Consider the following 22,904-nt stretch of genomic DNA (forward strand, 5'->3'; position numbering starts at 1 on the left):
GAGTCGTTGATTCTCCTTCCTCCTGGACACAAGCAGCTAAGTCCACTATCGACATAGGCTGCTTATATATATCCTTGAAATTACTGATAAACCGGGCTCGTAATTGGGCCCATGAACTGATAGAGTTGGCCGGTAAGCTTTTTAACCAAGTGCGGGCCGTTCCTTCAAGCATCATGGTGAAGTACTTCGCACATGCCGCATCATCCACATCAAGCATCTCCATGGCCATCTCATAGCTCTCCACCCACGTCTCTGGGGGTTGATCCGCCGTGTAATTTGGTACCTTGCGCGGGCCCTTGAAATCCTTGGGCAGGCGCACATTGCGTAAAGCGGGGACAAGGCAAGGCACCCCCAAAGAACTAGAAGTAACACCGGGTTCGACCGAGATAGTTGGACGAACCGGCGTAAGCTGCCGAGCCTGATACTGTGCGGCTAACTCGGCCTCCCTGCGTGCTCGGGCCCGGTCCACCACCTCCTGAGCGTTATCAGCACCACCCGCCGGGTTGTTGCCGCGGGGTGCTCCACGTCGTTCATTGCTTGACACTGCCGGTTCATCCATACGCCTGCCATAGCTCCGACTTGGGCGAGGGGTCAAGTGGATCCGGTCGCGGCTGTACGAGTATGCTTCCTGTTGGTCCAAAGCTGTCCTAAGAAGCTCCTTGACCCGTCGCGTCTCTATTGCCTGCAGTGAGTCGCCTTCAATAATATGGCCTCCAGCCGTGCAGCAGCGGCCACAAGATTGTCCATTGGGTTGGAGTAGTGACCCGGAGGTGTTGAAACAGGCTGAGGTATAACAGTGTTTTGACAAGGCAGATCCATCAGACGGGGCTGAACCGGCGCACCGGTCCCAGGAGCTTCCGCCCGGTTCCCCTCCAGCGGATTACTGGTTCCTGCTCCTGGGGTGTTGAAAAGGTCTCTAGCCTCAAAAACCGAAGGCAAACGGGATCGGTACTTCCTCTTCATGACTTCATGCGATGCGTTCTGGTCCAACATGAGCCTGTAGGCTTGTGCGTCTAAAGCGGCCCGCTCTGTGGTCGTCCTGGCATTCTCAGCTGCCAGGTCCGCCTTGGCCTAGGTGATCTGTTCCTTCACCTTTGCAATCTTCGCGTTGTGGATTTCCTGATCCGCCAGATTAGCTTTTGCCATAAGCGCAGCCAATGCATCAAATAGATCTGATAGAACTTGAGCCGGCGGGCGTGCAGAGCTTCCTGCCCCAGCAGCTATCGCCGCTACTGAACCGGAGGTTATTGGCGCAGCGGTCGAAGAATGAAGCACTGCTTGTGTGCCGGTCATGAATATTCCAACTCGGTTGGGTTGATCAGAGGGGTCCGGAATACTGTCGCCATCGGAACAGCCCCCAATCCGGCCATCTTGTAGCTGATATAGGGATTCGGTTTCTCCGGTTGATGACTCGTCGCCGAAATAAACGACGGTCTCGCCGCGAGATTCCGATCCATCCTCATAACTTCCTCCATGGATGACTCCCACGAAGGCACGCTTCACGGCCGGTTTAACCCGGGCGGATCGTGCACGCTGAGCCGTTTCGACGAGGTCGGTGCAGATGTCCGGCTCAGGGCCCGGTTCACCGATCCTGCTGATGAAAATGTGTATGCCACCAAAGGGGACCCGGTACCCGTACTCAACTGAGCCGGCCTCGGGGCCCCAGCCTGCATCATCGATGTAGAGCTTGCCGCGATGACTCTTAGTCATCCGGCCCACAGCGTAGACCTTGAATCCTTCAAAGCGGCCCTCCAAGAACTTGAAACCATCATGCGATAGCCCCACGGTGGGCGCCAACTGTCGTGGTTTTGTCACGGCAGATGTCCTCATGAAAGGACTTAGTCGTGGAGCCATCGCAACGGGTTAGCTTCAAGGGGTTAAAGCGGACACAGGGACGCAAGAGAGTTTATACTAGTTCGGCCCCTTCGATGAAGGTAAAAGCCTACGTCTAGTTGTGATGGAATTGATGGGGTTTCGATGACTAGGGAGCAAACAAGCTTCGCCTATGTCTCGAGTTGTTGTCTGTTGTCTAAACCGCCGCCGGGTCGTCCCCTTATATACACGGGTGACGCCCGTCGGTTCACAGATTCCCAATACCGGCTCATAGATGTGTCCGGTTTGATCTCTACTTATTCCTAACTTACAATACAAGTTACATACCAATGCCGGTTTACGGCTACAGGCCTTGAACCGACTATGGGCCTTGAGCCCTCATCTGCCTTCTTGGGTTTTAACATGGTTAACTACTGAAGAAGTTAACCCGGCCCAGATAGGCCGGTTTACGCCCAGTAGTGATATCCTCAATACCTAGGGTTTTCCATCTTCCTCCTCTTGCCTCCCCTTTTTCTTGTGCTCAAGCTCCAACTTGGTTCCACCAAGTTTCATCAAAACCAAGTCAACGCTTCCAATTCTTTCTTTTCTCCCAATTATTGCAAGTGGCATTTTCCCCATCCTCCATTAATGTTCATTTATTTCCTGATGATCTTACTCCAGGCCTTTTGCCTCTGTGTCAAATATCATCCTTTTTGGGGTTGTTTTGGTTGGGTTCAAAAATGGCTCAAGTTCGAATTTAATTCAAACTTGAATTATTTTTAGATCTGTAAAAATTGCCAGATCACTTTTATCAAATTGTGCATAATTCCAGGAGTCCAGAGGTATTTTTGTATCTCTGAAATTCTTCGTCTAAGCCCCTATTCTTTCTGTTCTATACTATTTCTTTTGCTTATCAGTTAAGTGAGGAAAAAGGAGACAAACCTACCCGGGCCACCTGCGGCCCATCCGAGCCGACCAGCAGGCCAGCACTGGTGCCTGGCCTCTCCTCTCGCTAGCATGGTAATAGCCACGCTAGACAACCAGCCGGACCCCACCTGCAGCGTCTCTCCCTCCCTGCTTTTTCTTCCTCCTCTCGTCTCTTCCCTCACAGTAAAACGAGGCCATGGCGCCCACATGACCACCGTGGCCGAGCCACGCACGCGCCTCCCTCCTATAAAGCCCCAGCCTCGCCTAGGGTTTTCCATCTTCCTCCTCTCCCTCTTCTCCGCCGCCGCTGCGCAGGTAAGAGGCTCCCACGCGACCTGCTGCCTCGCCTCCCGATGCCATGTCTGGGACGAGCCGAACCTCTTCTCCGGCGTAGCCCGTTCCGCCGGTTCCCTCCGTCCTCGCGCACCAAGAGACCTCCACGACCTCGTTCCCGCTGCGATCCAAGGCCGGAGCCACCAAGTTCCTCGACGTCATCTTCCTCTGCTTCCTCTGCTTCACGGACCCAAGCGCCTCCGTCGATCATCGCGCCATCCCGCCGTCTCCAGTCACCCGCGACCTCGTACGACTCCAGCAGCACCCCCACGGTGAAGCCCCGCTCCTCCCCATCTCTCCCTCCGGTTCAATTCTGTCAGCGTGGTCGTCTTCCCGAGTCGCCAATCCCATATCCGCCATGGATGAGGTGCTCCAGCTCCTCACACCCATGCGCCTCCTGCACATACGCGCACAGCATGCACGCGTCCTCTGCACGCACGCCGCCCCTTTGCTGCACCTTCGCGGGCACACCAACACGCACATGCGTCTGCACATGCGCACGGCCGCGCTAGTTTGCGAGCCCGTGGCCCTGCTGCGTCTTGCCTCACCGCCATGCCCGGGACGAGCTCAAGCTCGTGCTCAAGCCAATCTCCTACAGCCGCTCCGCCTGCACGCGACCATCCCGCAGCTAGGATCAGCCTTTAGTCATTGCGCCCCATCTGAGCTCAATCCCCTCACTAGCCTGGTGATCATCGCCGCGCATGCTAATCTGAGGGATCTGGGGTTCAAATCCCGTGCGCCCCCCTTGTTTTTCCTTTTTGTTACCTGTTTGTGTTTCTTCAATTCAGTTCAGTTCGAGAGGATGCGTCATTTAGGGACGAACCCCTACAGTCCACAAGGAATGTTTCAACCCAGCTGGTCGCTGCGCTGCACTTCCACCCGGGCGAAAAGGGTTCAAATCCCCATGGCCGCACCTTTTGTTTTCACCAATTTTTGCTTCACTCAGATCAAGCTCTGCTCATGTATTCAATTCCATTTTTCAGTCAATCAAGTCAGTAAGCCCACTGGCCATCGCAGCGCACGAACAATTCTTTTCCTCTGTGTTTTCTCCAAAACGTGCAAACATCCGCTTCGGGCCAATCCTGCTTCTGGGTTTGCACAGTGCATTACTTTCGGCCCGCATATGTTTTTTCCCTATTCACTGCAATTTAGCATTTCTCTAGTGCATGCATAACTACAAATTATGCCATCATTTTGAATTGTTCATAACTAAATATCCGTGCATCCAAATAAAACATGTCATATATGAAACATGCTTAGAATTTCATCTAGTTTAAAGATATGCAACTTTCATCCATGTTAAAAATGTTTAAGGTGATGTTTGCATATATTTTGCCTCTTGCCATGTTAAAATGATTTATTTCATATCTTAATAACCGTAACTCGGAATTTAATAAACTTTATATGCAAATGGGGTAGAAAAATGCCTAGTTTAACATGGTGGCCTTATTTTGCATGTTTAATAACTCTAAAATTGTGTTTAGGGCAGAACAGTACCAAACCTCAAAATATGCATATGGGGTTTTACCGGACTTGTTGTTTGTTGTTTCCGGCCTCATTTAAACTTGACTAGATAGGTAGTTTTCTTTGCTTCACCCTCTTGCCATGTTTAACAACATTTAATATTGTTGGGTACATAAACGAGAGAGAACTAAATAAGTCATGTGGTGTTTTCTTCAATATGCAACTCCGTTGCATAATGAGCTCCACTTAATTTGTAGGATTGATTGTGCACTTTACCATGTCATGCTTCATTAAACCGGACATGCATCATACGTGATTGTGCATCATGCCATGTTCATGTCGTGGTTGTTTACTATGTTGTTTGCTTTTTTCTGGTGTTGCTTCTTCGGGTTGGTTCCGATAATGTCGTGTGTGTGAGGATCCGGTCGACTACGTCCATTTGACTTCTTCATGGACTCGTTCTTCTTTCTTGCGGGATCTCAGGCAAGATGACCATACCCTCGAAATCACTTCTATCTTTGCTTGCTAGTTGCTCGCTCTTTTGTTATGCCTATGCTGCGATACCTACCACTTGCTTATCATGCCTCCCATATTGTTGAACCAAGCCTCTAACCCACCTTGTCCTAGCAAACCGTTGTTTGGCTATGTTACCGCTTTGCTCAGCCCCTCTTATAGCGTTGTTAGTTGCAGGTGAAGATTGGAGCTTGTTCCATGTTTGGAATATGGATATTTTGTTGGGATATCACAATATGTCTTATTTAATTAATGCATCTATATACTTGGTAAAGGATGGAAGGCTCGGCCTTATGCCTGGTGTTTTGTTCCACTCTTGCCGCCCTAGTTTCTGTCATATCGGTGTTATGTTCCCGGATTTTGCGTTCATTACGCGGTTGGGTTATAATGGGAACCCCTTGACAGTTCACCTTGAATAAAACTCCTCCAGCAATGCCCAACATTGGTTTTACCATTTGCACTAACAACCTACCACCTTCCCTTGGGTTCTGCAGACTCAAGGGTCATCTTTATTTTAACCCCCCCGGGCCAGTGCTTCTCTAAGTGTGGGTCCGAACCGAGCTGCCTGCGGGGCCACCTCGGGAAAACTTGAGGGTTGGTTTTACTCGTAGCTAGTCTCATCTGAGTGTGCCCTGAGAACGAGATATGTGCAGCTCCTATCGGGATTTATCGGCACATTCGGGCGGTGTTGCTGGACTTGTTTTACCATTGTCGAAATGTCTTGTAACCTGGATGCTGAGTCTGATCGGAATGTCTTGGGAGAAGGAATATCCTTCGTTGACCGTGAGAGCTTGTGATGGGCTAAGTTGGGACACCCCTGCAGGGATTTGAACTTTCGAAAGTCGTGCCCGCGGTTATGGGCAGATGGGAATTTGTTAATGTCCGGTTGTAGAAAACCTGAAGTTGACCTTAATTAAAACACATCAACCGCGTGTGTTACCGTGATGGTCTCTTCTCGGCGGAGTCGGGGAAGTGAACACAGTGTTGGAGTTATACTTGACGTAGGTTGTTTTAGGATCACTTCTTGATCATACTTTCTCGAAGGTGCTTTGCCTTCTCTTCTCGCTCTCATTTGCGTATGTTAGTCACCATATATGTTAGTCACTTGCTGCAGCTCCACCTCATACCTTTTACCCTTCCCATAAGCTTAAATAGTCTTATCGCGAGGGTGTAAGATTGCTGAGTCCCCGTGACTCACAGATACTTCCAAAACCAGTTTGCAGGTGCCGATGTTACCGAGCAGGTGACGCAACCAAGCTCAAGGAGGAGCTCGATGAAGTTCGTGTTCATTGGGTTGTTCCATTTCCAGTTGGTCAGTAGTGGAGCCCAGTCGGGACGATCGAGGATCTGTGTAGCATTTGAGGCAGTCTTCTTTTATTTTGGTTCCGTAGTCAGAACTTGATTGTATCTGGTTGATGTAATGCTTTATTCATGTATTTGTGTGAAGTGGCGATTGTAAGCCAACTATGTATCTCTGTCCCTTATGTAGTACATGGGTTGTGTGAAGATTACCTCACTTGCGACATTGCTTTCAATGCGGTTATGCCTCTAAGTCGTGTTTCGACACGTGGGAGATATAGCCGCATTAAGGGCGTTACACGCATGTGTGCTTAGGCAGCCATTGTGTATGAATGTTTTTCGGATGCGGTTGCGTAGCGTCTAGATGAATCTACAAACCTACCCCGGTTTAGACCTTTGGACGTCGGGCTGGTAGGTTGACCGTGTCGGAGTTATTAGAAAAGTAATTTCCTTGTAGTACCAAACATTGGTCTCACGCGGTTTCGGGCGAGTAGAGGCTCTTTTGACGCTTCGTTCGAAATTTTGAAACACAAGCATTCACGTTTAGAGTACTCTTGAACTATGAGGATTGACCTAAATAGACAACGTTATATTTGACCTTGTATGTTTGAAAACCTCATTAAATTATCCGCTTCTTTTTGAAATTTTAACACTTAAAAATCCTATAACTACGATTATTTTGAAATGGAGGAGCTAAATTTGAATTTATTTTGTACACGATTACATATGCTATTATGTACAAAATCAGAGCAAAGATTGGTGCCCCCATAATTTATATATGGTTTACAAATGCCATGATATCAAATTTAAATAACTGAATGGACTTCATGTTGAATTCGATTTTTTTAAACCACCTTAAGTTGAATTCAAATGTATGCTAGTTCATAGGCAGCTATTTATAATATCCATTGTGTAACTTTCGTATGTATAATGTGCTTTACACACAACATGAACTATACTCACGTTTATATTCGATTGCTAAAGCGATGCATTGTCTGGAGTTCAAAATACTAACTATGTGGATCAATTGTGTCGAATAATAACATAGACATGTTCAAATTCGATAGAATCTAGATGTCTGATGGATCAATGACCGCTCCTTACGCGAATTGCAAATATCATGATCCCATCCTAATATTTGGATACAATTTATATCTTTAATCAATGTGTAGAGCAGTCTTTTATGTGTAGTTTCACTCTCCATCGGTGGTCTCTCACACATGCTCACACACTCTCTCCCGAGGTGTCTTTCTTGCACACATGCTCTAGATATAACCCTCCCCCCTCTCGTAACCATTTACAACTGTTTTCACTAACCTTTATCACAAGCACTCTTCCTCTCGCAAACATACACATGCACAATCCTCATCGACCCTTTCTATATACATGGACCTGCCTACATGTCTCATGTACGCACATTATCTTTACGCCTGTCTCTCACGCATTGTCTCACGCCTCTCTTCCTAATCGACGAGTATGATTCTAGCAGAGCATTCTGTAGGATGCCCCTTAAAGTTAGGTTGGATGAATAGTAATATCAGAGATAAAGGGGTTACCTTAGTCCGAGAACCTAGGGTTACAAATCCTAGCCGGCTTTGTCAGTGGACACAGAGTCCTTCACGATTCTGCTATCTTTGTCTTGTACGACTAGTCATCCATGGGTCTTCCTAAATGCGTCACGGGCCAATCAATGTGGCGCAGGATGGAACCGAATGAAGGGCCTCACCTCGACCCACCGGACCTCACGCGGTGACACACCCTCTGCCCCCACGTCTCATTATCTTCTCACACCCACACATACCAACACAAACACCACACACACAGAAAATTTCTCCTGGTGCCTCTATTCCCTCCCCCCTTGCATATACACACTTAAGGGAATGGAATCTCTTGTCGTGACGTCATATTCGTCTCTCTCTCTCTCTCTAGACCACTCTCATTTCTCGTGCTATCTCTCCCACGCCCACCCCCACCCCCCCCCCCCGGTCGGCCCCTTTATCCATGCCTCTCTTGAATACGTAATACACACACATACCTCTCTAGGCCCCACCAAATGCATCAACTACACATTCACACATGTTACATCACGTACCCCATTGATCTAAAAAGCCCTCTCTTCACGTTTATTTTGCATACAACAATCCTTTTAAATAAAGTGTGGCCAAAAAAATTATTTTAGAGTTTCTACATATATACAACATTACAAAGTTATATGGAGGAGTACGAACGCTAATTTGCATTGCATGGTGCCCACAATGATATTTATTCCGCACTGTGAATTTGTATATTTTTATACTATATACAAAGTTAGTCATAATAAAGAGAAACGAAGAGCATCTCTCTCTCCATCGCATACCTCCCCTGTACGCCTCTTTCACGTATGCACACAAAACTATCTCCAGGTCCTCTAAAAGTAAGCCCCCAGAAAATTCACGCATGTTTCATCTTTCTCTCGCGATACATGCAATGACGATCATTGTATTTGAAGCGAAAGCACGATACGTACATTGGACTTCAGAATCCACTCATTACGGTCACCATTTATGTTTAGTGGTTATTATACAGTCACGGGCTCACCGTACAACTCTGTATTTGCTCATGACATGACTAGTTGACCAGTTAAACGCTCCACGTGGCACCTCTAGTGTTGCATCACATTATCTCACTGCCATTGTGCCCACCTGTCGACTTGTATCTACTCTACATCTACACTCTTATAAAATACATAAAATACACTCTTATAAAAAACAGAGTTGGTGATGATGGTGTGCCTGCCATCCTGCAATATAGGTCGTCCGATTTATATCTGACGGATAGGAAAGAAACTATGGCAATTTTACAAAAAGGTACCCACACACCTCTCCACATTTACAAATAAGGCTTTCCCTCGTTCATCCTTTTCTCTCACAAGATAAACAAGTCGTACAAATGCATCTTGATGTTACGTGCAACGCACGGGCATCTTGCTAGTAAGAATGAAAATAAACGACAAAAAATATATTTGGGCGGTGGTTCGAAGTCATGACCGCGGGCACAGCGGACAAGGTGGCCTTGTATTGGTATGTTGAGCCATCTGTTTTAACACACAACAGATGGTGTGGTGATTATACACACACGCACGCATGCACATGAACTGCATCCACGCAACACTCACACAAACACATGCACCCATGCACGCACGCAACACCCACACGTACACACGCAGCCACGCACGCACGCAACACTCACACGCACGTACGCAACACTCACACGCACACACGCACGCATGCATGCACACACCAGTACACCACACGACCAACACACACTCTCATGCTCAAGTGCTCAACCTATACGTGCATGCGCACACATCAGGCCCTGACAGACACATACACAACCAGGTGATTCCCGCGCATGTGTTGGAGCCTTGTTGTGCCTGCATAAATTTGTTTTTATCTGACCTTTTGCCTATGCGAACTGATAGGTGGGACCCACAAGGAACGTGGTAAATTTAACTAGTCAACATGGCGCCACGCAGACTATTTGGCCGGTCAACAGAGTGCAATCCGATGCTGAACTGTGAGCAAGTGACCGTATAATCACCGCAAAACGTATATAGTGACCGTAATCAGCTTATTCTGAAGTTCGGTGACCGTATTACACTTTTGTCTCTGTAGGCCCTCCAAAACTACATCTCTACACGTTCTCGCATGTTACATCTAACAACTATGCAATACAGCACTACTACTACACTCTAACACAATAAATCATATGTGTTTTTAGTTTTACTAGATATCATATTGTTACTTATAATTATTCAGTTTGCATACATTAAAATTGCCTCTAAAATGTATGGCCAGTATCATCTACCGTGCGGGAAAAATCCCGCCCTTTCCTGTTTAATCGGGTTTGTATCGATGGATCGTGCGAAACAGCAAAACTATAGCACTATACAGTACAAGTGACTGTTCACTGGGCCGTCGTGTCGTCTACTCCTCCGTCGTAAGAGTGGAGCGCTCGCTTTCATAAATCTTCTAGTCCCTTTCGCCGACATGTGGGACATCAAGCTACCGGGTCCACGTGCCATAGCGGAATACAGTGCAGAGCAGCCGGGGTGAAGCACCCCAGTCATGGCGTCGGCATAGTAATGAGCAATGAGGCGTCAAATCACAAAGCTGCACCTTTCCCACAGTTAAGTTGGAGGGACGAAGCAACCATCATTTCACTCGTTGCCGAATCCGCTTCTCCCTCATCTTCTTCAACTTAACCACGTGTTGCTTCTGGCGTTGTTCTGCCTCATGTGGGACGCGGATCGGCTTGGTAAAGCACTGACATGTGGGACCACATGTTAGCAAATCGCCAGGACAACGTCCTCTGAAAATAAGAAGCCTAATCCTAAACTTACAAAGGGCTACGGAGCTGCTACGTATACTTTCAATCTAATTTATATATGCCCCCTGATTTTCAGGTGGGGTGGGTCTAATCCTCTCCTTTAATCCAATCAAATAGTCCCACATCACATTAATTCATAACTTTATGTAAACTATTACGTGGATGTAGCATTGCTCAAATAAGAAACCTTCCCCGCCATCCGCGCGGCAAAATCACCTCATTTTTACTAATCTTAATTCTATAATTTTTTAGATCAATATAATTGAGATTTGTATAGATAGCACACAGGAGCAAAACCAAGTGGTACGGTTAAGGGCATCCACAATGTGTAGCCAAATGTGAAAATAGCTTTTGGCATCGTGGGAACCATTGTGGACGGTGTTGCCAAAGCCAAAAAGATGGAACCGAAACTCCCTGATTGATTGATTGAAGGAATAGAAAAATGCAACGTCTCTCCTCTTTATCCCATGCTTGGACGCATGTAGTACAGTATAGAGCACAGAGTCTACTCCCCTGTCCCTTCTATCACAAATCACAAAGCAGTGAGGCGTCAAATCACAAAAGCACGGATGAAGCAACCATCATTTCACTCTTCGCTGACTCCGCTTCTCCATTGTCTTCTTCGAGAAACCATCTCACCGCACTAGTACTCCTAGTAGTACTAGTAAAGGACTTCCTGGATGCAAATAAGGTGATTGTCTCGGCTTGCAGGCGGCACTTGCGAACGACTTACCGTGGTCTCCCTCAATGGTGTTCTCCGTAGAACACACTTCGCCAAACCACCAAAAAAAAGATATCGTTGACGTCACCGCAATGGGGAAGGAAGTCAAATATAGTTACTACCTCCATTTTTTTGTACACAAGGCCAGTATATCAAAATTACAATTTGCAAAGGGACACTAACACTAATCGAGGCAAAATTGATGGGGTTAGCAACCAAGGACATTAATATCCCCTGCATGCATGCAGAAGTGAGAAGGTTGGTTTGCATGGCGCTGCATTAATCAAGCGACGAGGAGTGAGATGGTTAGCTCTTTGGTCTTTGGAGAAAAAATACGCATTAATTGACACGTGAAATGAGGATTTGTATCGATTAAATCCCGCGAAGGAAAACCCCGCCTTTCTTTTTTAACACTAGTACTCCTAGTACGTACGTACTTATCCTGTTTGGGTCTAGGCCTTGCATTGCCAAACTTCGCCACACATTTTTGCCAAGCTTGCCTAAAGTTTTCAAAAGAGAAGGAGGTACACTTCCGCACGGCTGTCATGGTCGCACCGCACCCCCACACGATCGCTCTTGCACGCCGCGGTCGCAGCGCACCCTCACAGAGTCGCTCCTGCACGCTGCAAACCCAACCAAGGGAACGCACCCTCACTGACACGTGTTGTCGCATGTGAACAAACCAAACTCAGCCATCCTATCACTGACACATAATTTTCGTTCGTAGAGTATGTTTATCCAACCGCATGTTGGGGAGTATTCGTACGACCCGTGCGGTGGTCTGTTGGGGAAGAAGAAGAGGTGAGGAAGAAGGAAAGAAGGGTTAGGAGACGTAGGATATTCATCCAACCGCCTGAAATGGTAGACTAACCCAAGTCAGGCGACCTGCATAACAAATATATGCTTTTACATAGAAAAAGATCCATAAAAACAACAACATAAATAAAAACTATCACTGCTCACGGAAAGAGACGACATCGTCGTCTTTGGCTGCCGGCACGAACCAGCCATCGCTGCCGTCGTGTGTCTCCGCACCGTGGTTGTCCTCGGCCTCCAGCTACTGGTTCAAGCGGAGCGTGAGGGCGCACTGCACGGACGAGAGCACAGCCCGGTTCAAGTCGAGGACGTCCGGTTCTGCCTGCAGGAGGGCCTCGATGGCAGCGGCATCCGCGCGCTCCGCGTCGAGTCGAGCCTCCGTCACCCGGTTCAAGTCCAGGACGTTCGGTTCCGCCTACAGGAGGGCGTCGATGAGAGCGGCATCCGCACACTCTGCGTCGAGTCGAGCCTCTGCCGCCCGGTTCAAGTCCAGGACGTCCGGTTCCGCCTGCAGGAGGGCCTCGATGGCATTGGCATCCGCGCGCTCCGCCTCAAGTTGAGCCTCCGCCGCCCGGTTCACATCCACGACATCCGGTTCCGCCTGCAAGAGAGCCTCGATGGCAGCGGCATGCGCGCGCTCCGCGTCGAGTTGAGCCTCTGCCTCCCGGCCCTCCTTTAGTATCGCCATGTTGAACCACTGGTCCGCCTGCACCATGGGGGACTCGGACGCCCGCACGAAGTCGACGTCCATTGTCTCATACCCATCGGGGGCCTTCTACGCCGTGACCTCCGCCATGAACATTGGATCGGCTTCCCCCTCCTCGTAGCTTGGCTCCAGAGAACTCGGGGATTGGCCTGCCGCAAAGCGAGCTTGGGAACGGAGGTCTGTGGCACCGATCGCCGCCGCGATTTCTGCGTGGCGCTCCAGCGTCAGCGTCTTGTAGTAAGTGATCTTGCAGAGCACCATGGCTTTCCGGCGAACTAGGGGACGCTTGATGCGGGCTAGGGGATCGAAAGGTGGGGGAATGGGCTGGAGATTTGGTGTGGTTTTAGGGCAGTGGATGGCGTAGGCCGAGCAGCGAAGGTTCTAGTGTGAATAGTGGTTCCGGTGATGACCGGTCAATCGGTTTTGACTGTACATCGCTCTTGTTGTGTTCGCGTTGCAGCCCGGCACGCTGGACCCTCCACGTCGCTCACCGAATGGAACACGCTTCGTCTTGCGTTTTCGCTCGCTTGTGGGACCGCAGTTGAGAGCAAACCGACGTCCCTCCCACTCCCCCGCCCGCGTCATTTATTATACCACCACTCCCTCCGTTTTATGCAGAGTAAATAAAAACAGAGGGAGTATACTACGGATGAGGATCCCCTGACGTGGCCGAACCCATTGAGTAACTGACATGCGGGGCCTAGCAAGCATGGGGTCCGCCAGTAAGTGACCGAAAGGGAGGGTAAGGCAGGGATACCTACGTCAGAGGATCCACTTCCACTATACTACTTTGACCAAATGTTAGAGTAATAATATATGACATGCAACTTACACAAATGTTAGAGTAATAATATATGACATGCAACTTACACAAAGCATACAGGGTCTAATGCGTTTTTCGAGGCTAACTTTGACCAAATGTTAGAGTAATAATATATGACATGCAACTTACACAAAGCATACGGTCAAATTCGTATGTGAAAGGAGTTTCCAATGATATAATTTTCACATTATACATCTCATGTACTATTAATCTTGTCAATAGTCAAATTGGAAACCATCTCGAGTACAAATCTAGGAGTACGTACGAATCTAACAATATTGATTGGGCGTTGTAGAATGTTGATACCTTTTTTTATCAAAGTAGAGATACTTTGACTACACATAAAACTTATACATAAACTAGAAAGGATAGGAGGGAGTATATTGTATGTTCAAAAATGAAACGAACATTGAATACCCTTTATATATGATTTGCGGATGCTATGATCACCGGTTCAAAATTTTGAATCCGCCTTAGGTATCACGTGCCCCCACTCGTTCCCTCTCGATTTCATCTCGGGGTCCGGAGATCTATTGAAAGAGGACTAGGGTGGGTACATGCGAATGATACTCGGCGGAATGTTCAAATGAGGCATGCGAGAGGATGGACTCGACTGGAGGGCGACATGATCGATGGAGAAGAGGGTTGGAGAGGAATGAGAAATAAGCAAACGCCACATGATTATACTTGAACGGATCAAATAAACAATAAGTTGTCTTGCTTGGCCTACATAGTGAAAGGCCTAATGCGCAACGCGGAGCACTGACGCTCGAATATGGCCTGGAAAACAGGGAAACCGACATGTGGGGCACACCCGTCGGGACGACGTAGCGCAGACTAGTCCAATGGAGGAGCTGGCCCACGACCTCCTCGCCACCGACAACCGTTCATGTGGGTCGTTGGGGCCAATAACGGGGCACAGCTCCAGCACCGCCTCTGGACATGGCGACCGCGGTGAGCGACACGCTCATATCGTCGCTAGACATGGTCGGTTTCAGTGTGCCGAGGGTGGCGTTAGTGCTGTGGCACGACCAACGGTATGTTTGGTTTGTGCCCAAGGTTGCCCCATCAAAGCATTGGGTAGCCAAAATTTTGGTTGAGATATTGGTTGCCCATGATTTGGCCGACATTGGCAAGAAAAATGAACTAGAGTTGGCTAGAGTTCATTGGCATGCCAAAGAAATGGCAACTATCCAAACAAAGACCAATCTTTGGGTCATGACCAAAATTTTGGTTGAGGTATTAGTTGCCCATGATTTGGCCGACATTGGCAAGAAAAATGAACTAGAGTTGGCTAGAGTTCATTGGCATGCCAAAAAAATGGCAACCATCCAAACAAAGACCAGTCTTTGGGTCATGACCAAAATTTTGGTAAGGTGCACTTTGGCCACAATCCAAACACACCCCAACACCCGGCTCGTCGAGGATGCATGGGGCGCCACGACGCGTCCGCGGAGTGGTGTAGCGTGGCCAACTGCATCCTCTGGACCTGAGACCATGCCGGGTCGTCTTGCTTTTTCAATAACATGCGGGGATCGCATGTGAGCAAAGGGCATCTCCAACGTTGCCACGACCGCAGCTGACTACCCTGGCACACCAAAACCCTCATCCCTCGCGCCGTCGTGCGGTGCGTTCCCAGACGGCGCCAGCTGCCCGCATTCATGTCGTCCATTCGTATGTCGTCGTTAAAAGGCTTGGTGCCCGGGGAACCAACTCCGGCGACTTAATGATGCACCCGGACGCTTGGCCTCACCGGAATGCGCTACTTAAAGCGGCAACGCCCAGCTAACCTCCACACCATAGCGCATCGTCCTCCTACCTGGCACCACATCCGCCATGACCGCAAGTGCGAACGCTCTGCGGGAGAGCTTGTCTTTGGGGATGAAGCTCGAGGTCACCGCCCTTACTCAAGTCGCCTCTCGCGACGCAATAGCGGCGTAGCCGGACGCGGACGCGACCGCACAAGCGGTGGCCACGCTGGCGGCCGACGACGGGAGCACCGTCGGCCACGCGTCCTACTTGCTGACGTCCAACGTCCGGCACCGCCGAGGTCGGGGACTCCTCCGAGGATGAGTACGGCATGGGAGGCGGCAGGGCATGGTGTGCCAACTGGCCGGTCCGTATCCCGTGTTCTACTCTTCCTCGACGAAGACCGCACCTTCACTTCACGGGTCTTTAACCCCGCCCCTGTACATATAGATCGCAGATGGAGGACGTCGGTCGCCGCCGTAGAGTAGGTTTAGGGTCGGGTTTCTTTTATTTTTCTGTCCTATAAAAGTTCGAAATGTAATGAAAATCTGCCGTGTTTGCATTAATCTCGGCCGGTGTATATGAACTTTCACAATAATATACATATTGTAGGAGTACTAGCAAGATGCCCGTGTGTTGCATAGAAGATCAAGATCTTGTGGGAGAAAAGGATGAACGAGGGAAAGCCTTATCTACAAATGTGGAGAGGAGTGCGGGTAAATTGTCATAGTTTCCTTCCTATCCGTTAGATATAGATCGGACGGCCTATATTGCAGGATGACAGGCACACCATCATCACCAACTCTGCTTTTTATTGAACTGAGACAAATCTAACATGCGAAGTAAAATAAACACATAGGGTCTATACATACACAAATTATCTTAGGCACTCCAATAGTATGTCCAGTACACATTCACGCATTTCACATCTTTCTACATCTACGGGAACCTACGAAAGGGTTAACGCAAATTGTCTCTCTCTCCTCCCCTAATTTTCATGGTGGTGGGCCCCTCCCTCCCCCCAATCTACAATCAACAGCTCACACGTTTCACATTACGTTAATTACGTAACTGGGATTACGTAGGTGTAGCATTACTCGTCCTAAAAAAATCCAACTAAGCCAACCTCCCAGCATATCGCGTGGGAAAAGACCCGGCCGTGCCGTTTTAGTCGAGATTACCGGATTACTAGTAGTAGTATCGATGGATCGCGCGAAGCAACAAAATTTTTTTTGAGGGGGCGAAGCACCTGGTTTAAAAGGAAAAAGGCGGTACACTCACAGCACTCCTGTCGCGGTCGCATTGCACACCACACACGTTCGGTCCTGCACACGGCTCACGCAAATGGAACGCGCTTCGGCTTGCCTCTTCACTGACACGTGGGACTGCACTTGGAGAAACCGACCATGCGCCAAACTCCCCCCGCCCACCGGGTGAAAATCCTACCCCCCCCCCCCCCCCACACACACACCCAAAAATTCCCCCCAAATCCGATTCAACCGCCCTTCGGCCAACTAGCCAATAATATTCCCCAAACCCCCCTCCCCCCTCCCCCCTGTCCCCCTCCACTCCATTCGCTTCGTCAAAGCTGCCCTCCCCGCGGCGCCGATACGTCGGTGCCGCGGTTCGGCGATCCTCTCGCTCCCACAGTACGCTCTCGTAGACTGCCGTCCTCTAGCCGCGCCGCCACCTCTGGCTACGTTCTTGTGGAGGCGCACGGCAGTCAGCGCCACCACCGCTGGCGATGTTCGTGTGGAGACGCACGGCGGTCAGCTTCTCCCACGGTATGCACATTCTAGACTGAGGCCCCATTCATGTCGGTGTAGCGCTGAATGTTAGCTGATGGACGCTGTTAATCTCACTGTTTGCCGAAGTAGTTTACTGTCAATATGCTCTGCTTAAGAAGCTTCCTTGCACTGTTCTGCACTCAATCTGCTTAGCTGAGATGGCATGCCAAGGCCGATTAGTTGCTAAAATATCCTGCCATATATTTATTGTGACGTAGATTGCCATGGTCTAGTAGCCAATCTGTTAGGTGAAAGAGCTCTACACTGTTTTATACTCGATCTTTGTTGCTGCGATGTCCTTCGATAGTTCGATGGCTGTGTGCTCGACCTCATTGACTGCTGAAATAGCCTGCCATAATTTGGCACTCAAATATGTTTACTGAATTAGCTTTACATATATTTCGTTACTTAGATCTGCTCATCCAAATATCTTGCCATTGCTTTAGACATCGACCTAGGTATTTTTTTCTGGACTTCATAAAAAAGCATATATGTTTTTCCTGTAATATCTAGTAGAAGAACTAATTTGTATGTCTAACAGATGGACAGGACTTGGATAACTTCAGCTCGAAGATTCTCCGCTGCATATGTCGAGGGGGTTGAAAACTTCATGAACTTTATCAGAGCTGAGTACGGCGGTCCGAAATCAGATGTGCTCTGCCCATGTAGCAGTTGTATGAATTCAGTTACAAGACCCCAGTCAACTGTGCAAAATCATCTACACTTGTATGGGATGTCGGTCACATATACTAGGTGGGTTCATCATGGTGAAGCTGTGAACGTCAATGTTATTGACTACGTGGAAGCAGCAGATCACCATCTTGATCTACCTGATGCTCAGGTGGAAGAGGAGGAGGAGGTGGTGGTGGCGGAGCCAGTGAGTTTGACCAACATTGAAACAATGCTACGAAATGCTCGTGCATTCCGTGAACTTTCACCTGCAGAAGAAAAACGGTGGGCCCGCATGTTGGAACAATGCAACGTTGTTGTCACCCCAGGAAATAAGTTGTCAGTATTCTCAGCTATGGTCACCTTTCTTCAGGTGAAGACATCTGAGCGGGTGACCAACAAATCATTCGATGTGATGTTGGCTGCTTTCCGTAAATCTTTCCCAGATGCGTCCGAGCTGCCACACACCTACAGTAAAATGAAGAATTTCCTTCGTGCAGTTGGAATTGGATATGATATGATCCATGTTTGTAAGAATAATTGTGTTCTGTTCCGGAAGGATTATGCCAACTTAAGTGAATGCCCGAAATGCAAATCATCAAGATGGAAAGATGGCGATGCTGTGAAGAGGATTCCTCATAATGTTCTGAGACATTTTCCAATTACACCAAGATTGCAGAGGTTGTTTCATGATGCTGAAACAAGAGAGGATGTACCGTGGCATTCTAGGAACCAGGAGTACAGAGATCAGAATGTAATGAGCCATCCATCTCATGGTAGTGAGTGGAAAAGTTTCAATGATAAACACAAAGAGTTTGCTGCTGACCCGAGAAACATTAGACTTGGCTTAGCTTCAGATGGATTTAACCCATTTGGCCACCAGAGCGCCACATATAGCATGTGGCCAGTGCTTGTTATCCCTTACAACATGCCTCCAAATGTCTGCACCAAAGAATAAAACTACATGATGGCCTTGCTCATCCCAGGTCCAAAAAGTCCTGGAAAGGATTTTGATTTGTTCATGGAGCCTCTTGTGGAGGAACTTCAACAGCTATGGAAGGGTGTTCTCACTCGAGACCTATATAGCAGCCCACCAGCTGATTTCTTTCTGCGTGCTGTTATAATTTGGTGCATCCATGATTATCTGGCTTTGGGCACTATGTCAGGGCGAACGACACATGGTTACAATGCATGTGTTCGCTGTGACAGGAATCCGCTGTCATACGCAATACTTAGCAAGATCTGTTACATTAGACACCATCGTTTCCTTGCCAAGGACAAGCTGCATCCTAGAAAATACCGAAGACATGTGTTCAATGCAAAGCATGAAAACCGTGATGCGCCAAAGAGGCTCACCGCCGATGAGTTGCAAGTGGAATTAGAGAAGGTCAGGCATATTACACCAGGAAACCATCCTGGTAATGGTAGCGGGAAAAGGAAGCATGACAGGGTAGAAGAGAGATTATTGTTTACCCGCAGGTCCACTTTGTGGGACATGGAGTATTGGAAAGATTTGGATCTGCGGCATAATCTTGCTGTGATGCACATCGAGAAAAATATATGTGACAACATTATCGGCACACTTCTTAATATTGAAGGCAAGACGAAAGATACCTTAAAATCTAGGATTGATTTGACACACCTGGGTATCAGAAAAGGATTTGCAGGTGCAAGATGAAGGTAAACCACGGGATATGGCACCAGCTGTGTACGTCTTGAACAAGTTAAAAATAAAAGAATTCTGCGAGGTCCTGTCACGTGTGAGATTCCCACATGGATTTGCTTCCAACTCTGAAAGGAGAGTCAGTGCAGATGGAAACAAGGTACAAGGGTTGAAAACTCATGACTGCCACGTCCTACTTCAAAGGGTTTTACCTGTTATCCTTAGAGGATTGGGCCGCCCTGACTTATACAGAGCAGTTGCAGAGTTGGGACAATTCTTCAGGGAACTCTGCAGTAGGAATATTAGGATAGATGCTTTGGAGCGTCTTAGAGACAAGATACCAACTATCCTATGCGACCTTGAGAAGATATATCCTCCAGCCTTCTTTGATGTGATGGTGCATTTGGTTGTTCATCTACCTGATGAGGCACTACTTAGAGGTCCAGTACAGTATGGCTGGATGTACCCTATTGAAAGGCAGCTAGGCACTTTCAAGGGCTATGTTAGGAACAGAGCTAGACCCGAGGGTTCCATTGCAGAGGCCTACATTGCTACAGAAGCGTTGACATTCTGCTCAAAATACATTGAAACAACAGATCAGCTTAGCAAAGAGGTGGGTGAAGACAATCCCGGGCTCAATGTTTTTGATTATTCTGTTCGAGTTACAGGGAAGAGTCGACAAGAGGACAAACCTAAAGATTTGGACAAAATGGTTTGGTATGTGTTGAATAACTGTCCTGAGATACTACCTTATATCAAGTAAGTGCAGTACTGCAGCTTATACATCATAATCTACTAAACTTGCAACACATTCTTATATATTTAGATGTTTGACACGATCACTATGTTGTGCAGCATCTACAAAGAGGAGTTAGTGCCGCAAAATCCAAGAAACATTGACAAACTGGTTATGGCAGGATTTGTGAAATGGTTCAAGAACCATGTAAGCTTTTGAAGTGCACTATCAGTTTATTTAATATATTGAGTACATATGATGATCAGCTTGTCTATTTTCTAACCATAGGTTAAGAAGATGCGGGAGGATGGGCAGGCAGTTGATGATGCCCTTTACTCACTAGCAATGGGTCCTGATACTCGGGTAAGACATTATGAATCTTGCGTTGTTGGAGATGTGCGCTACAACACCCTTGCACGATACGAAGGCAGGAAGACACAAAACAGTGCCATCATGAGCACGGATACGTATGACAAAGAGATAACTGAAATGTATGCTAACATAACAGACATTGTTCAGTTGCAGTATATCTCCAGTTTGAAGGATCATCGGTGTGTGGTTCTGTTGTGCTGTCGTTGGTATAACCTGTTTTCCAGGATCGCAAAACCCAGAGCTGATGATTATTTCAAATCCATCAATGTCAAGGCGGCGTACCAGACCAACGAGCCTTTTATTTTGGCAAATCAAGCAACACAGATATTTTTCTTGGAAGACACATTTGCATGTAGCGATGACTGGAGAGTATTGCAAAGGTTTGAGTCGAGGAATTCGTTTAATGAAGTTACACAACAAGATGATGCTTACACTGCTCCTGATGTACAAGATAACACAGATGTTCCTAATATCTTTGAGAACCATCACGTCAATGAAGCCGGCGAAAAGATTGCATGTCGTGTTGTGGACATAAAAGAGTTGATCAAGAAGAATCTAACGTTCGAGGACGTTGAGGACGAAGAAGAAGATGACACCGTGGGGAATTATGATTCAGACTGATACACATGGCGAAGATGTTGACGCTACTGTTGCGGATGATGATTACATTGCTTTTGTCGTATTTGCCTGTCAGAAGACGTTTTTTTTATCTACTATGTGAAATTGTGTTTGCTATGACAACTGAAACCTGATGAACATGTTGTTTAGTATTTTGCTGTGAGAACATCACTTGTTATGTATGCTGATTTGTGTTTGGTGATTGTATGACAACTAAAACATGATGACATTGTTGTTTAGTTGTACTCATATTTGGCTGTGAAACTTGAATTTGATGACATAGTTTGTTGTTGGATTGCAATTTGCTCGACGTCTTCGAATGAGAACAAAGCTGACCCGACAGGGCCTCTGCTATTTATTTATTTATATGAGCAAAAGGGGATACCCCCTGATTTCCATTAATAGAAATCATTAGATGTTCACAACACTACGCCCAGCCTGCTACATAGGTTTCATTCATTACTAGTTTCAGCAAAGTGCTCATGTTGTAGCCACTGAATACATCACGAGTGCTACATACACTGCAAATAAAGCGACAATCATCCTACAGAGCACATCGATTTTGCCCATTATCTTCACAAGCTCTTTCATCTCCTCATTGCTATCAAGGCCGTTCAGCAGCTGTTGCTTGGCCATGATCAGAGGAACTACATCTTTAACCTTCTGCTCTGCATCTTCCTCTTCTGCCGTTCCTTCAGTTACTTGTCCAACACCCCAACCTGCTGGTATTGGGATTCCTTGGCTAACCAAATAGTCAGCGTAGTTGCATTCTCCCACATCAGTAACTTCCCAGAAATACAAATCACACGAATCTTCCCTTTTTGCATGAATTAAATTGGAAGATCATCAACCAAACTATTAAAAAATCAGCAACTGAAAGCAGCAGAACAACACTTAAACATATTATTACCCCATGATTCGGGCATTTCTAGAAGTCTCAGCCAGGGTTGCGGATTGTGCTTGAGATGCGACGGATGACTCTGTATGATTTACAGCAGTGGCACCACACCAACGGCAGCGGGTTGCGATGAGCAATCGGTTGTGGTGTGCGTGTCGGCGGGGGTGTGATGAGACCCACAGGCGATGGTACGGGTGGCAACTTGGCGCATATCTGGTTGTTGCCTGCTGAAGAGCAGGTGGACGAGCAGCCAGCGGACATGGTTGCTGCGGCCAGAGCTTCTGATGCTAGGCAGAGTAAGTAGAGAAGAGGAGAAGCGAACGTTGGATATGTCAGTTTCATTACTTGCATAGTAGCATAGCACCATATATAGTCATAGTCTAGGTTTGGATTCGAACCAGCTACAGGAGCACGTCTTTCTTTTTTCTAAAACTCGGCAACGTCTCTTTACTGGCACACTAGCTTGTTCTGTATGCCTTCCCAAGTCTTTGATTTTCTTTTCCTTTTTTTGCGAGGAAGGAAGGAGGAGAAAATTGAGAGTTCCTTGGACCCGAACCCAAGACCTCTCGGTTGAAAACCAAGGGTGCTAGTCACTTATGTGGAGAACGTTCCTTGTGAGGAGGACGGCAG

General features: G+C 47.6%; 1 long non-coding RNA gene across 1 annotated transcript; it reads left to right on the forward strand.

Annotated features, from left to right (window-relative positions):
- Positions 1-2,882: 2,882 nt before the first annotated feature.
- On the forward strand, positions 2,883-6,560 carry LOC147971156 (uncharacterized). The gene is made up of 2 exons (XR_015604555.1): positions 2,883-5,019; positions 6,266-6,560. It is a non-coding gene; the product is annotated as an uncharacterized LOC147971156 (long non-coding RNA).
- Positions 6,561-22,904: the final 16,344 nt, after the last annotated feature.

The sequence above is a fragment of the Triticum urartu genome, chromosome 5A, assembly GCF_056163025.1.
Source record: "Triticum urartu cultivar PI428250 chromosome 5A, HENAU_Tu73, whole genome shotgun sequence".
Lineage (NCBI taxonomy): Eukaryota > Viridiplantae > Streptophyta > Magnoliopsida > Poales > Poaceae > Triticum > Triticum urartu.